We start from the raw sequence: 10,570 nt of genomic DNA, 5'->3' as shown, positions 1-10,570 counted from the left end.
ATTGGACTAGGATGAGATCAGTTTTGGAAAGGAATGCTTTCAGATAGCTTAGATCAGGCAATTACTACTATGAGATAAGAGAAATCCATGATTTATTGCTATGAAGTTTGCCTATGAGTTTCTATAGGTCTCATATATCATTAAGTGTGGTGTGAATACTTGGAAGAATGATCTATTGGGATTATGCTACTTTGTAAATACCGGGTCCGGTATGATATGTTACTGCAGTAAGAGGATATTGTTATACGTATGAGATATGTGGAACGTGACATGTGATTTCGGTTGGGAAGAATTCATATATGTTATGATACGGGATGCTAATGATGAAAATATGCAAGAATTGGACTGAAGAGTAAGTTTCAAGTGTTAAAGAAATGTTTCAAAGCTGGTAAGCTAGAGTTGAAGAGAGATCCTCAATAAAATTACCCTTATGGTACCATCTGTATGAAACTGGCATGAGATTACCGTTGGAAATATGTATGATAAGTTTTCACCGTGTCTTGGTAGTTTTTGAAGGATTGTTGGCATGTTCGAGGACGAACATATCTTTAAGTAGGGGAGAATGTAACGATCCAATTGGTCGTTTTGAGTTCTAGCACCTCATTCCCAATTAGAGACTTTACATGGGTGTATTTGAGAGTTCATGACTTACGTGCATGGTTGGAATGGACTTTGTGAGGATTAGAATTGATTTGGAACACTTAGTTAATATTTGGAAGTTTTAAGTTGCAAGAGTTTAACAACATTTGACTTTTGGGTAAACGGGCTCTAAATTGGGTTTTGAAGGTTTTAATAGGTTCGTATGATGATTTTTGACTTGGGCATATGTTCGGGTTTCGTTTTGGTGTTTCCTAGAAGGATTCTACATCATTTGTCGAAAGTTAGCAATTTGAAGAACTTAAGAGTTCATAAGTTTAACCAAAAGTTGACTTTGATATTATTGAACTCCAATTGATGTTCTGCGATTTTGGATAGGTCTATATAGTTGAATTGAACTTGTGTGCGAACTTTTGAAGTAATTCGAAGTGTCCAAGTGTGATTCAGACACTCTTTTGAAAGAATATAGATTTAAGAACTTAAGAGAAGTTCTATTCATTTTGAGCCTCGAATATTTGTTGTGATATTCCCATAGATGTTTGAGCCTTTTGAAGAGTCCATATAGGTTATTTAGACTTGTAAGAATGATTGGACGGGTCCTCAGGGGCTCAGATGAGTTTTGGATGGATTTTTAACGCGTTTGGTGTTTTGGCGTTGTTTCGGGTATAAGCATGTAATGATCCAAAGGTCTATTTTTAGTTCTAGAGGCGGAATTTGAATCCGAGACTTCCAAAAGTTTGATAATGATTTATAGGACCGATATAGAATGTTTGGTCTAATTCCAGTAAGCATCGCTCACCGTTTTATCACGTAACATCATTTAAATCTTTAACAAGCAGAGTTGGTGTCGCATCGAGCAAATGAGCTTGGAATTGAGTTTCAACTAAATGACTGGGTTTGTATTATAATTTTTGATCCATAGGAAGAAAAATTGTCTATTTCCGAGTTCGTATGAGGGAGTTAGAGTCCTTTTGTTACGACCCAAAATCCCATCAGAGTTGTGATGGCGCGTAACACTGCTTGCTAGGCAAGCCAATAACCTATATGTAGAAATAAACTTCAACAACAATATGAAATAGTCTCAATATCATAATAACATAAATAACTGAGGTCAAATAGCGATACAACTGAAAGTCATCCCAAAATCTAGTGTTATCGAGTGCATGAGCTCTATAGAATACAAATTACAGATTCTAAATAAAAATAAAATATTGTTTGGAAAACTGAACAGTAATAACATGATATAAAAGAGGGGACTTCAAGGTATGCGAATAGAACAACAGTCCTACCTCAAAATCTTTAACAAGTCTGGATCTGCACATAAAGTGCAGAGTAATATGAGTACAACCGATCACATTTACTCAGTAAGTAGCAAGTCTAACCTTGATGTAAAAGTACTGACGAGGTTAGCAATGTGCAATATTCACTTCCAACAGCCAACAACAACAATAACAGCATAATAATAGTGAAAGAAAAATCATCTCAATAAAATCAGGCTCAACTCTATCACATTAACAGGAAAATTAGCATGTTTCATAAATATATCAGTCAAGGCATCATCTTTAATGACATCAAATATCCAATAGCATGAGGAAATACAACTCTATGCCTGCATGACAAGTATTTGTGCCAAAATCAACAACATCACAGTCTAATAATTAAGTATACACAATCTCCGCGCATACATAGTCCTTGGTACAAACACCCTCAATCATACTCTCAGTACACTCCTGACATAAGTCCCTTACTAAGCACATATCAAGTGCCTACACTCACAGGACCCAAAGTAACTTGGGTTATCACTCTCCAGAGGGGTGGATCCTAGATCAAGCGCCGATCAGATCAAAAGTCAACGATCAATATCACTCAGCCCAATATGGGGCCTTGATGCAAGTGTCACCTCACAATAACTATCAATACGGCTACATGGCCCCAGATCAGTCATCAATCTCCTCAAGTATCAATATGCCAACATCTCAGAGTACCATTATCAAAATATCGCATGGAATATACCGACGCGCCAGAGCTCATCTCAAACCAGTGTCACACACACAAGGACACTATCAACTTGTGAGATAACATATAAAGAGTGCATCGAGATAGAAATATAACACACGAATATAATATCATGAATAAAAATATGACTACGGCTAATGCAAATGGCTCAACTTAGTAAAATAGCTCTATCATGTCTAAAACAGGTAAATAGATAACCTAGACATAATTTCTAGTGCGCATAATAGCTCACATAGTTATCAAGTGAAGAACACAATGCATCATGGAAAGCATGATAGAAAAACAAGGCAGATAATAGCCTAGAATCTACCCGGATCATGAATAATTATGGTGCGCGCATATGTACTCGTCACCTCGCACATGCGTCTCCCCTAAACATATAGTAATCATTATAGCCTAAAGGTAAATACACTCAATCCAAGCCTAGGCAAGATGCATACCTCAAATGCATGAGATTCAATACTCCAAAAATCCTTTGCCTCTCGAATCGGCCTCCGAATAGGTCAAATCTAGCTAAAAACAACTCAATAATGTCAAACAAGGATATAGAAACCAATTCTAAACAATAAAGCTTCAATATTTATTAAATTAATAAATCCAACCAAAAAGTCACAAGGGCCTACTTCCCGAAACTCGATAAAACTCACAAATCTCGACTACCCATTCCAATATGAGTCCAAATATACAATTTTTATCTAAATTCGGTCACATATCGTGTTACAAATCTCAATTATTTACTTTACAGAATCTAACACCAAAAAACCCCAAATTCTACTTTAAAATCCCATAATCTATGTATAATAATCCATGGGGAAACAAGATATAATATAAAAATCAAATAGAAATAACTTACCCTCAAAGTGGTGATGAAAGTTTCACCAAAAGTCACCTCAATCCGAACCTCTAATCACGCCCAACTCTAGTCCTAAAAAGGATAAGTGGTCGCTCCAGATATAATTCGGTCTAAGAGTCCGGAGTCAAATCACACAGAGAACTTAAGTTTAGCCACAATTGTTTACTATCACTAAGAAGACAAGCTCAAACAATTCCTAAGTTAAAAATATTAAGATTCTTATGTCTAACTAATTAACTAACAACTTAAAGTAGTAAATTAACAACTAGAGATAAGGGTTGGAGTTATGATTTTTCTAATTTTTGGAATCCTTCCTGCTATGTTTCCTATAATATCGCCTAAGTGTTCTTTACCGATTGTGAGTACCTCGGGTGTCGCAATTCTCTTTCAAGAAACTACAACAATTTACTAGACGTAATCTTCCGAACTACGCTAGCTGACACTAGTTCACCGTTCACTAAGATCACACCAAAGTTTTGTTATTCCTAATCCAACCTTAAACCCTCCGCATTTATTCCTCATATACGTTAGGAGTGATGTTGCTAAGCAACCACCTAAATGTGTACCCTTTTCCAAGCAATACACACTTAATATGCAAAGTAAATTAATGGCCATTCAATCAATAACAATAAACTCGTGGTTGAACAAATAGAGAAATCCAACGGCTCAATTATATAAAAACATAACAAGAATTTATCATATAAAATGTTCCATCAAAACCATAGATAACAAAGTAGCTAATCATAATAGTATTTAAAACTACAATATTAAAATTCATAACCAATAATGAAAAATTGGAAAAAGAAAATGAAAAACTCTCAGAAGATTTTTCTGCCTTTATCATAGAGTGTTCTTAACTCTTTAAGTCTAATCCCCTCTCAAAAATGTCCAACCCCCTTCGTAGACATGTTTTGGGCAGTATTTATAGGCCAGGGTCGAAGTCTCCAAGTCTAAAATTGAGTAATAAATAATTTATTTACGGACTAGGGACCGAACCATAAGTCAGGTGAGGCCTGGTCTATAGCGCGCGAGGCCTAGTGTAAAGCCAGGTTGAGCTCGCCTCAAACCAGACAGGGCGAGGCCTATAGTGAGGAGCATCGGGCAATAGAGGTGGTGATGCCTGGCCTAGCGCCAGGCTTCGGTACTTTGTGCTTTTATGCTCTTTTCTAGTATTTTCATCCTCTTTTCGTGCAAACTTCACTCATCTTTGTCTTCCGATGCTCCTACATATAAAACGACATAATTTAGCTCAAATGTAGAACAATTAACCACTAAACTAACAACATGTTAATGTACTAAAAATATATCAATATAGCCAAACATCACTATCCCACACTTAAACGTTGCTCGTCCTCGAGTCAACTACTAATTCACACTAACCTTGAGCGTTTTATTTTCTTTTAACACATCCGAAGTACATCATACCTATGACTATGGTTGATAGCAACAAATAAACTTTATCATATGCCTTCGACACACATTTTCCTTTACTTTATGCCATACTTTAAAAATTTATTCAATACCAAGAAAACATGCTCATAACCATCTTAGCCTCACAAATCGACTCAATATCACAATTCATTCATGGCTTAAACACTTAACATCATAGATAAATCTAATAACGCCACCTATCCTTTGCGAAATAATATGCCCTCACAACAAGCACAAACGAGTAAGTTGAATCCACGCATTCGAATCCGATGCTCAAATATATTTTAAGGACTCGCATATTTCAAAGAAATTCCTCACTCACACAAAGAACTCACATGCATGAACAAAGTACCATAGGCTTGCCCATTATGTAAACCTCAACTAATGTAGGCTCGCTCTATGTAAAATCAAGTAGGGCTTTTTCCTTGTTGTAACATGGGCTAAGGGATGGGTAGGATATGTTTTGGAATAGTGACTAACCCTCCTAAGCACTTTAATATTTACATATTTCTTTACGCGCAAATTCTTCAACCTCAACTTCGATTTCACAAACAATATCATCCCAAGACCTTTCCTTTTTTTTTTCTTTAAGCACTATACTTCACACCTACTAGCAAGAACAATATATCAATTTATTCATCTACATATATTTTTTCTTTTTTTCCAGCTATGCACTTTTTTTTCTTTTGCAATTTTTCTCTTCTTTACAATTTTCACTAGGAGTGTATTCTTTTACAAAATACGTACACCTTTTCTCTTTCATTAGTTCCACTCAAAAGCTATCCAAGTTCTCTCCTTACTTCTTCTAGCGCTCATTTTATAATTAAAGTGCTTTAAGAGGTATAAGGATCAAAACAATGATAAGTAAGAACAAAGGGGTATAGGCTTGTAACGTGGGTACCAAATAAAAGTCTATAGGCTCAAAAGGGTTGACTAGGGATAATTTTTATTTGTGGTAAGCATTAAGCTCAAAAAGATAAAAGAAAGCCTAAAATCATTTTTTAAACCGAGTAAAACCTAGGATTTCGCTTCAACTTACATGTCGGGCAAGTTCTAGACCCAGTTACAATGGCATGGACTACACAAGAAGATCTCACCACACATGAAACATAATTCACTAAGGACGGTCCCATTCCGACTCTCAAATAAATTAATGTATTCACGGAGCCACAATTAAGCCTTAAGCAGAAAGTGAGCACATGCCAAGAAAATGAGACATAAGCGTCAATAAAACATGCTATCAAATTCATCAAAGCATTATGACAATTTTAAAACATAGGGAAGATACTACACATGCAAAAGCCTAAATATGCTACTACCAAACAAGTCAAAAGGCGCCTAGGAATCCCGTCTTCTCCCTCCTTTTATTTCTACATCCTAATCTACTCTAAAAATTTTAAAAAAACTACCACCCGATTTAAATTACATCCCATAAAAAAGAACAGAGTCACAAAGAAAAATCATGGGGAATTATTACTACCTAGAAAAGCACTAAAAGACATATTTTTCTATTTTTCTATTTTTTAATATTTTTGTTTAGACTATAACCCCTCAAGAAAACTATCTAGTTGATCCATCGTCGGGAAAAGTCCAATATTTTCCATTTTTTCTGTCTTGTTTTGGATAAATTAAGCTACTAAAATACTACACAATTAAATATGACACAAATAAAAATAAACAGCTAAACAAAAAACATAATAAGCTAACATAAAAAAAGGACAGCCCAGTGCACTAAGCTCCCGCTACAGGGTCCGGGAAAGGGTCGGACCATAAGGGTCCATTGTACTCAGCCTTACCCTGTATTTCTAATATAATATTACTAATTATCCAAAGAAATTCTCCCACCCAACACTTAAAAGAGTGTAGTATCTCCAATGCACAAATAAAGAAAAAAATAACGCGGTTGGACAAGAAATTTCCTGAAAGGCCAAAGACCGAAGCTATCACAGCTCACGAGGTACTCAGACTTCCCTCAGGCATGGTCATTTGTGTGGGTACCCCACACTTAGTTCTCACCATGTATCTCGCTTTTTCACTCTTCCAACGACTTTTCTTCCTACGCTCATAATCTTAAAAATAAAAATAAATACTACAAAAATTCTAAAATAAAATAAGTAAAAATAAAAGAAAGCAGTAAAGATGGGTTGCCTCCCAACAAGCACCTAATTTATAGTTGCAGCATGACTGGAACCACTTTTTGTCTCCACCTCGAACTTATTAATTGAACCCCCAATTTGGCTTCATGTTTTTGGTTATGCTCTAGGGGTGGTGGAACAAATCTAATTGGCCCCATGAAACAATGTAATCTTCTCCACTTCTTTGCCTTTACACGAGGTGTTTAATCATGACGTTCTGGCAAGAAACATTCCAATATGTATGCACCTTAATTGGGCATCTTCATATTCTAGTTGGAGAAATTGTTGGTGTTCTACTCTTACCTCCTCCACTAGCACCTCAATTTTTCTATATAATGCACGCTCTTCTTGGCTACTATGCACAATATTGGTTTTTTGAGCATTAAAATATTCAACTAGTTGACTCACTTGAGCCTTCAAGTTGTGAATAGTTTCCTCTTGCCTTTCTATCTGCAGTTGTTCTTTATTATTTTATTTCACAAGGCACATTAACATATCTTTGATCTCTTTCAGGCCAGCTTCCCCTGGTTCTTTGTTCCTATTAACTTCACAATAAAAAGTAGAACTATCATAACAACGGGTTGGGGGAGGATAAGAAACATAAGCACAAACATATAGATGACCATTTTGATTACCACACACATTACATATATTCCACACATAAGTTTGAGTTGGTGCATATAACACGCTCTCAGGAACACATTGATAATTTTGCTACAGGTGGTTTTCTTCACAATATGCTTAAGGATAATCAGAAGTAGAATTACTAACATTAAAACTCCCATAGTTCTATGATGACATGTGTCTAAAATCAATAAGTAAAATAAAGTAAAATAAATTGAAATAAAAATTCAAAATTAAATCCTAGAAATAATTACAGGTGTAGCTACACTGTTAGTTCGCCGGCAATGACCCCAAACTTTATCACACCCAACTCTAGTCCTAAAAATGATAAGCGGTCGCTGCAAATATAATTCGATCTAAGTTATAAATATTATGATTCTTATTTCTAATTAATTATTTAACAACTTAATGTAGTGAATTAACAACTAGAGATATAAGGGTTGGAGACAAGATTAAGGAGGCCTAGAGTTATGATTTTTCCAATTGTCGGAATCCTCCCCGCTACGTCTCCTATAATATCGCCTAAGTACTCTTTACCGATCATGACTATTTTAGATGTCTTCTTTTGAACCACTACCACAATTACTAGACGTATTTTTTCGAACTACGCTAGCTGGCACTAGTTCACCGCTTAGTAAGATCACACCAATGTTTCATTATTCCTAATCCCACCTTTAAACCCTCCATATTGATTCTTCATATACGTTAGGAGTGATGTTGTTCAATAACTACTTAAATGTGTACCCTTTTCCAAGAAATACACACTAAACATGCATAGTTAATTGATGGCCATTCAATCGACAACAATAAGTACGTAGTTGAACAAGTAGATAAATATAACGGCTCAATTATATAAAAACATACAAGAATTTATCCTACAAAAGGTTCCATCAAAGCCCTAGATAACAAAATAGCTATTCATAATTGTATTTAAAACTACAATACTAAAATTTATAACCAATAATGAAAAATTGGAAGAAGAAAGTGAAAAACTCGTAGAAGAATTCCCCGCCTTGCTCCTAGCGTGTTCTTGCCTCCTTAAGTCGAATCTCCTCTCAAAAATGTCCAACCCCCTTCTTAGAAATGTTTGGGGCATATTTATAGTCTAAGGTCGAAGACTCCAAGTCCAAAATTGAGTAGGAAATAATTTCTTTACGGACTTGGGGGACCAGGCCGTAAGCTAGGCGAGGCCTGGTCTGTAGCGTGCCCTAAGAAAGGCGACGCCTAGTGTAAATATAGGTTGAGCTCGCCCTAAGCCGGGCGGGACGAGGTCTATAGTGTGTAGCAGCATGCTATAGAGCTGTCGATGCCTGATCTAGCGCCTGCCTTGGGTACTTCGTGCTTTTATGCTCTTTTCTTGTATTTTCGACCTCTTTTCGTGCAACCTTCACTCGTCTTTCTCCTCCGATGCTCCTACACATAAAACAACATAATTTAGCTCAAATATCGCACAATTAACCACTAAAAGAACAACATGTAATGCAAGTAATGTACTAAAAATATAGCATTATGGCCAAATATCAGCCTATAATATCAAAATAGTGAAAATAAACCAAACCCTCAAAATATATCCCCTGCCAGCAATTTCAGTATATGCAGACAAAACAATTGCTTCTGCACAGTCGGATCTCCGCCACAATCTTCACAGATACACAAACCACTTATCATGTCGACCCCTCGCATTTACGACCCTCTTTCGCATCAGCGGATGCGCTTCTGTGCACTTCCCTCGCATTAGCGACCCCGCAACTGCGCATGTCAATTGCAGATGTGATCTCCCTAGACACTTCCAAATTCCGCATTTGCGGACATAATCCTGCACATGTGGCTCCGCAGGTTTCACTCACATGGCCACAGGTGCAATGCACCAGATATCTGCCAAAAACCAGCAATGCCAATATGCACTCAAATAATCCAAAATCAAACAGAAACACTCCCAAGCCCCACGGGACCGTGTCCAATCCTCCCAACAAAATGAACACATTATCCACACATAGTCAAATACTCAAACCACTATGAATAACATCAAAACCAAGAATGAACGATCAATATGAATCTCTTAAGTCCAAACTTTCCAACTTCACCAAATATGTTCGAATCAAGCCTAATCATTCCAGATTGCAACCAAACTTCATACAAAAGTTCCAAACACTTAAATAAACTTATCCCAAGTCCCGAAACACCAATCCGAGTCTAATATCATCAAAGTTAACTCCCGGTCAAACCCGGAAACTCTTCAAACCTTCAAGTTGCCAACTTTCGATAAATAGAGCCAAAACATCCTAAGAACCTCCAAATCCAAATCCAGACATATCCTAAGTCCAAAATTACCATACGAACCTAGTGGAACCATAAAATCACTAATCCGAAGTTGTTTATACAAAAATAAAACTTTGATCAACTCTTACAACTCAAGCTTCCAACAATAGAACTAAGTATTCCAATTCACTCCCAAACATTCCCAAAACCAAACCAACCATCCCCGAAAGTCATAAAATAATAAACAAACATACATAAAGCTTAAAATAGTGAATGAGAATTGAATACACAAATTGGCTAGCCAGGTTGTTGCATTATCCCCTCTTTAAACAAACATTCATCCTCGAACGATTTAGAATCATATCTTGGATGTCAAAAAGTGTCACGACCCAAAATTCAACTAGTCGTGATGGCACCTAACTCAACCCGTTAGGCAAGCCAATTACCAACTATCCAATTTCAATAATAATTATTAAAGCAATTTCAGTGAATAAAGGTCTTAATCTTTTACAATCCCCAAGAACTGGTAGTACAAATCATGAGCTTCTAAGAATAGAGTATACAAAGCGGAAATAAAATAAATACATAGTCTGTTTGAATAATATTTAAACAGAGCTTTTATAAATCTAAGGCCACCCTGAACAAGAGGCAGCTA

The sequence above is a fragment of the Nicotiana tomentosiformis genome, chromosome 11 (genome assembly GCF_000390325.3).
Source record: "Nicotiana tomentosiformis chromosome 11, ASM39032v3, whole genome shotgun sequence".
Taxonomy (NCBI): Eukaryota; Viridiplantae; Streptophyta; class Magnoliopsida; order Solanales; family Solanaceae; genus Nicotiana; species Nicotiana tomentosiformis.
The sequence above is the reverse complement of the archived record's forward strand: the minus strand, read 5'-3'. Positions refer to the sequence as shown.